Raw genomic sequence first — 5,429 nt, 5'->3', positions numbered from 1 at the left:
ATACAAAGGAGGGGGTCAGCCAAATGACCAACTGATGGATTATAGACATAACTCACATATTCTTAGGACATGGAGATGCTGAAGGAATGACAGGGGAGACACATAGTCTGCTGATCCGAGATAAAGACACACATTGAGCTAAGTGCAGGGGCAAAGCAAGCCTATAGCATAGAGGAATGTATAGTATTTTTAGTATAGCTGAGCACGCTAAAAACAGAGGAGACACATAGTCTGCTGACCCTAGATAACACACAAACAGGAGAACGCATTAAGCTGAGTGCAGGGAAAAAGCAAGGGTCTTGTCATCATTATAATCTGACGGAAAGATTTTACCCATGAATATCCCAGGCCATTGGCATTGTGTATATGTGAGGTTTCTCTCGGTGATACCTGTGTATTATATATTATATAAATGTATACTCTGTCTCCCACAGTATGTCTCTGGAATTATCACACATGTTCAGCATCACAGGAAGTCTACTGGTCCAACCAAAGGTGAGTGTGTCTGTGTGAGACTCATGTCAGTGTGTGGTGTTGGTTTGTACAGTATGTGTGTGGTGTTGATATGTACAGTATGTGTGTGGTGTTGGTATGTACAGTGTGTGTGTGGTGTTGGTATGTACAGTATGTGTGTGTTGTTGGTATGTACAGTATGTGTGTGGTGTTGGTATGCACATTGTGTGTTTGTGGTGTTGGTATGTACAGTATGTGTGTGGTGTTGGTATGTACAGTGTGTGTGTGGTGTTGGTATGTACAGTATGTGTGTGGTGTTGGTATGTACAGTATGTGTGTGGTGTTGGTATGTACAGTATGTGTGTGGTGTTGGTATGTACAGTGTGTGTGTGTGGTGTTGGTATGTACAGTGTGTGTGTGGTGTTGGTATGTACAGTATGTGTGTGCTGGTCTGAGTCCCTGAATGTCTTCCATCCTCGGCTGCTGGAGGACCTTGAAGAGACATTGAGTTGCGCTGAGTTTGAAGAGGCCTCTTTATCCAGGAAACTTACTAGTTAGTCCCATTACATAACCAGGGTTGGGTAGGTTACTTTTGTTGGGTTCTGAGAATATGAAATGTTACTTATTAATGTCACTGATGGAGTGCTAAGGTTGAGTGTCTACACCAGAAGTTAAGGGTTATAGGAGGAAGGTACATAATGTGTGCAACTAAGCTTGGAATGTGTTGAGTGCAGGGAAGCGAATACATGTGGCAGGCATTGATAAGAGGAGATTGGTGGAGATCTTAGAAACTAACAATGTCACTGAGGGAGAGAGGGTAATGTATAACATTTACATTATGTCAGCGTATGTTATTGTTAGCCATCAGAGATCCTCTGGGAGGAGAAGAGACAGTCTGGTATCAATAACCATGATAGCCTTGAGTTGGGGTGGAGTGAGCACTTTGGGGTAGACACCAGTCTCAATGTCAACAGTGAAGAAGCGACTCCGGGATGCTGGCCTCTAGGTTCCTCTGTCCAGTGTCTGTGTTCTTTTGTCCATCTGAATCTTTTATTTTTATTGGCCAGTCTGAGATATGGCTTTTTCTTTGCAACTCTGCCTAGAAGGCCAGCATCCCAGAGTCGCCTCTTCACTGTTGATGTTGAGACTGGTGTTTTGCGGGTACTATTTGATGAAGCTGCCAGTTTATGACTTGTGAGGCATCTGTTTCTCAAACTAGACACTCTAATGTAATTGTCCTCTTGCTCAGTTATGCACTGGGGCCTCCCACTCCTCTTTCTATTCTGGTTAGAGACAGTTCTGTGAAGGGAGTGGTACACAGCGTTGTACGAGATCTTCAGTTTCTTGGCAATTTCTCGCATGGAATAGCCTTTATTTCTCAGAACAAGAATAGACTGACGAGTTTCAGAAGAAAGGTCTTTGTTTCTATCCATTTTGAGCCTGTAATCGAACCCACAAGTGCTGATGCACCAGATACTCAACTAGTCTAAAGAAGGACAGTTTTATTGCTTCTTCAATCAGAGCAACAGTTTTCAGCGTACACACGTTGTGATCGGCTGATTCACTAATATGGTCCTCTCTCTCTTCCAAGGGCTGCATATATTGCTATTGACTGTGTCCCGCTCCACCATCCCACTCAGGCTCCTATTGGCTAATGGACTCACAAAGATTCAGTGACACTTGAACAAGCTAATGACCTGGGCTTACCAAAGTGAGCTTGCCAAAGAGCAGTGTCTCCAAATATGTATCTGTAGTAAATTCTCTTTGAAAGAGAGAAGGGGATTGACCTGTTTGCTGATGGATGACTGGTGATCCTGTTACTACTAAAATGAGAAGAGGAGGAAACTCTGGACTTGGACCTCAGACATGATTATACTTCAGAGTATAGGTACAGGACAGGTATTGCACCAAGGGGACCAATGCCAGTCTCCTCTTCTGTCAGGTCTATAATGGAGTATGTGAGAAATAAATTGAAAAAAATAAAAAAAGGGGAGGAAGACAATGGTGAAGGAAACAAAATGAATAGAAAGGGAGCACGAATAGACATGTATCATATATAGAGTATAGACATGTATAGTATATAGAGTGTATAGTATATAGAGTATAGACATGTATAGTATATAGAGTATAGACATGTATAGTACATAGAGTATAGACATGTATCTTATATAAAGTATAGACATGTATAGTACATAGAGTATAGAGATGGTTGTCATCTAGTCTCGAGGTCTTTCCCAATACATGAACTTTTCATCGACATCCATGGTGACTTTTGCTAAAATGTCTGCCAATCTCAAAACATCTTGATCCTTGACTGGAAAGAACTCCACTGTCACGCCCTGGTTTCACCTGTTCTTGTGATTGTCTCCACCTCCTCCAGGTGTCACTTATTTCCCCCAGTGTATTTATCCCTGTGTTTCCTGTCTCTCTGTGCCAGTTCGTCTTGTATGTTTTCAAGTCAACCAGCGTGATTTCCCGTGCTCCTGTTTTCTATTCTCTTTTTCTAGTCTCCCCGGTTATGACCCTTGCCTGTTTTTTCTGGACTCTGTACCCGCCTTCCTGACCCTTCTGTCTGCCCTGACATCAAGCCTGTCTGCCACTCTTTACCTATTGGACTCAGAATCTGGTTTTGACCTTTTGCCTGTCCACAACCATTCTCTTGCCAACTCCTTTTGGATTATAAATAAACTACAAAGACTCTAACCGTCTGCCTCCTGTGTCTGCATCTGGGCCTCGCCTTGTGCCCTTATATCCACAAGAACTTCAGCTCTGTGTACTTCTCTAGATATCGCTGTCTTTTCATCTCTCCTTTTTGCCTATTGCGCTCTTGTACTTATTACCTTGTGTATTATTCAAAAGATTTATTCTGCTGTCATCTTGTGAACATAATTTCCCTTCTTTCTGTTGTCCTTTAATGGAATGTTTAGGAAAGAAGCAGATGTCTGCATGGGGTCAAAGAATTAGAGTAAATCAGTTAACAGTAATTAAAGTACATTAACTCTACTTCAATGCATATGGCCAATTGTACTATATTACTCTTTTTAGTATATCATTCTCATTTACATATTTGAATCAAAACCTTATTTAATAAGGACATTTTATTGTTGGATTGAAAAGTTGGACAACAGACTTTTATGAAGAGAACAGCAACAAACACTGGAAACAATGGTCTGGAACTTAAGACCACGTTAAACTGTGATCTGTGTGTTTGAGAAAGACTGTTTGTGTGCGTGTGTGGATCTGTCTGCCAGTGTACATTCATTTTTTTTGCGCAGCGTGTTGTGTACATGCATGGAGATTTTTCTCCAATATTTTTTCCAAGTTCCTTTTATTTTGTAAATTACGTTTTTCAATTATGAGTTTGTGTCCATAGATTTATGTTGACCTCAAGTGAATGTTCATATGTTGTTGTCTCACAGGGGTAAAAACACTCCTCAACCTCTCCTGAATCATACAAATGTCCAAATGGGTTGTCATATCACAATGCCAGAACAGTCAGCTACTACATGTTCAATTATCTGTATGTCCTGTTAAACTGTATTCTTTACGATGATGTATGATTGTTAGCTAGCTATAAAAGTGAACTCTGGTTAAAAATATATGAAGATTGTTTAAAACTGTGAATATCTAAACTGAAGAGCGTTTTGTAAGGACTCCTCTACTGGAACAATACATGTTTTTTTTCAGTTTGTTTCTTACACCGTTGCTGCTTGTTTTAATTTGAGCATAGCATACCCACTGAGAAAATATATTGATTTGGCAACCCTGTTTCACTCCAATCTGTAAGTTTGCCTGAAGTTTTTAGAGCCTCAAAAGTAGGCTAGTCTTTATATACAAATCCCTTCTCCCACACCATCTGTTATGTGTCTGGTACCAAATGGTATGGTAAAGATAAGTCTGTCATCATTTTAAATCGTTTCTATCTTCTTCAATTGTGTAATTAAGGGGCTGCTGGGGCTACACAAAGATGGCATAAGTCTACTCAACCTAACTTGCTTAACTTTTTAAGCAGCTATTTAACATATTTTGATTTTGTTGTGGAGTGATCACTTTCCACATAACAAGGATCACTGTACACATTCATGGTTGAATAGGGCCTGGGCCATAAAATAAGCATAGGCCTATTTAAAACTGATAAAAGGTTCTCTGTGTGGTCCTCTGTAGCTGAAGCTCTGAGCTGTCCGATCGGGTCCATTGTCTACTTGCTTGCTCTGTAGCTCAATTGGTACTACTGGCGCTTGCAACGCCAGGACACTGGATTAGATTCCTGTACTTGACTTGGGCGGAAGCTCACCGGAGCTGAGTAGCGGCACCTCAAATATTCTCCTGCTTAAACTCCTGTTCCTGTTATAGAATATTAGCTCAAACGTATTGTGGAGCTCCTGCACCTAAATATAAACAGTACCAACACCCAAAATGAGTACCGGCGCCTATTTCAGTCCAAGTCAAGTATTGGGGACCATCCATATTTAGAATATATGCACGCGTGAATGTAAATCGTTTTTGGTAAAAGCGTCTGCTAAATGGCACATAATTATTATTTATAAAAAAATACATGTTTCTGTAAAAGGATGTATATGTTAATATTGTACGGTCATTGTCAATTTAATAATAAAAACTGCTGAAAGTGTTTTGATATTTGAATGTGTATTTCTCTCACACGCGTTTGCATATAACTAAATCAGGGTGAGAGTGACCTCTGCTGTACAAAATAGGGCACCCTCATGTCAAGCTCTGACGTGAGGGTATCAAGCGCATGAAGCGAGATGGTGGATGGTGGTTGGAAGAGCGCGCTTGTTTGAAATGGAAAAGCGTTGCGGTAGCTTTTTATAAAGAACATCAAGAAGAAGCAGCTGCTTTATAAATGGGATGCACTGTTGAGCGCAACATCCCGAGGGGTTCGTGCTGATTGTACGGAGATTGTGACAGCCGCTTAAATGACTTCCCTTGCGAAGGTAAGAACAAGATGTATGTCA

General features: G+C 40.8%; 1 long non-coding RNA gene across 1 annotated transcript; it reads left to right on the top strand.

Moving 5' to 3' along the window:
* The first annotated feature begins 427 nt into the window (after positions 1-427).
* Positions 428-5,083, top strand: LOC110528120 (uncharacterized). The gene is made up of 2 exons (XR_016497318.1): positions 428-495; positions 2,045-5,083. It is a non-coding gene; the product is annotated as an uncharacterized LOC110528120 (long non-coding RNA).
* Positions 5,084-5,429: the final 346 nt, after the last annotated feature.

Source organism: Oncorhynchus mykiss, chromosome 7, assembly GCF_057628025.1.
Source record: "Oncorhynchus mykiss isolate SJ-2025 chromosome 7, ASM5762802v1, whole genome shotgun sequence".
NCBI classification, from domain to species: domain Eukaryota; kingdom Metazoa; phylum Chordata; class Actinopteri; order Salmoniformes; family Salmonidae; genus Oncorhynchus; species Oncorhynchus mykiss.
The sequence above is the reverse complement of the archived record's forward strand: the minus strand, read 5'-3'. Positions and strand labels throughout refer to the sequence as shown.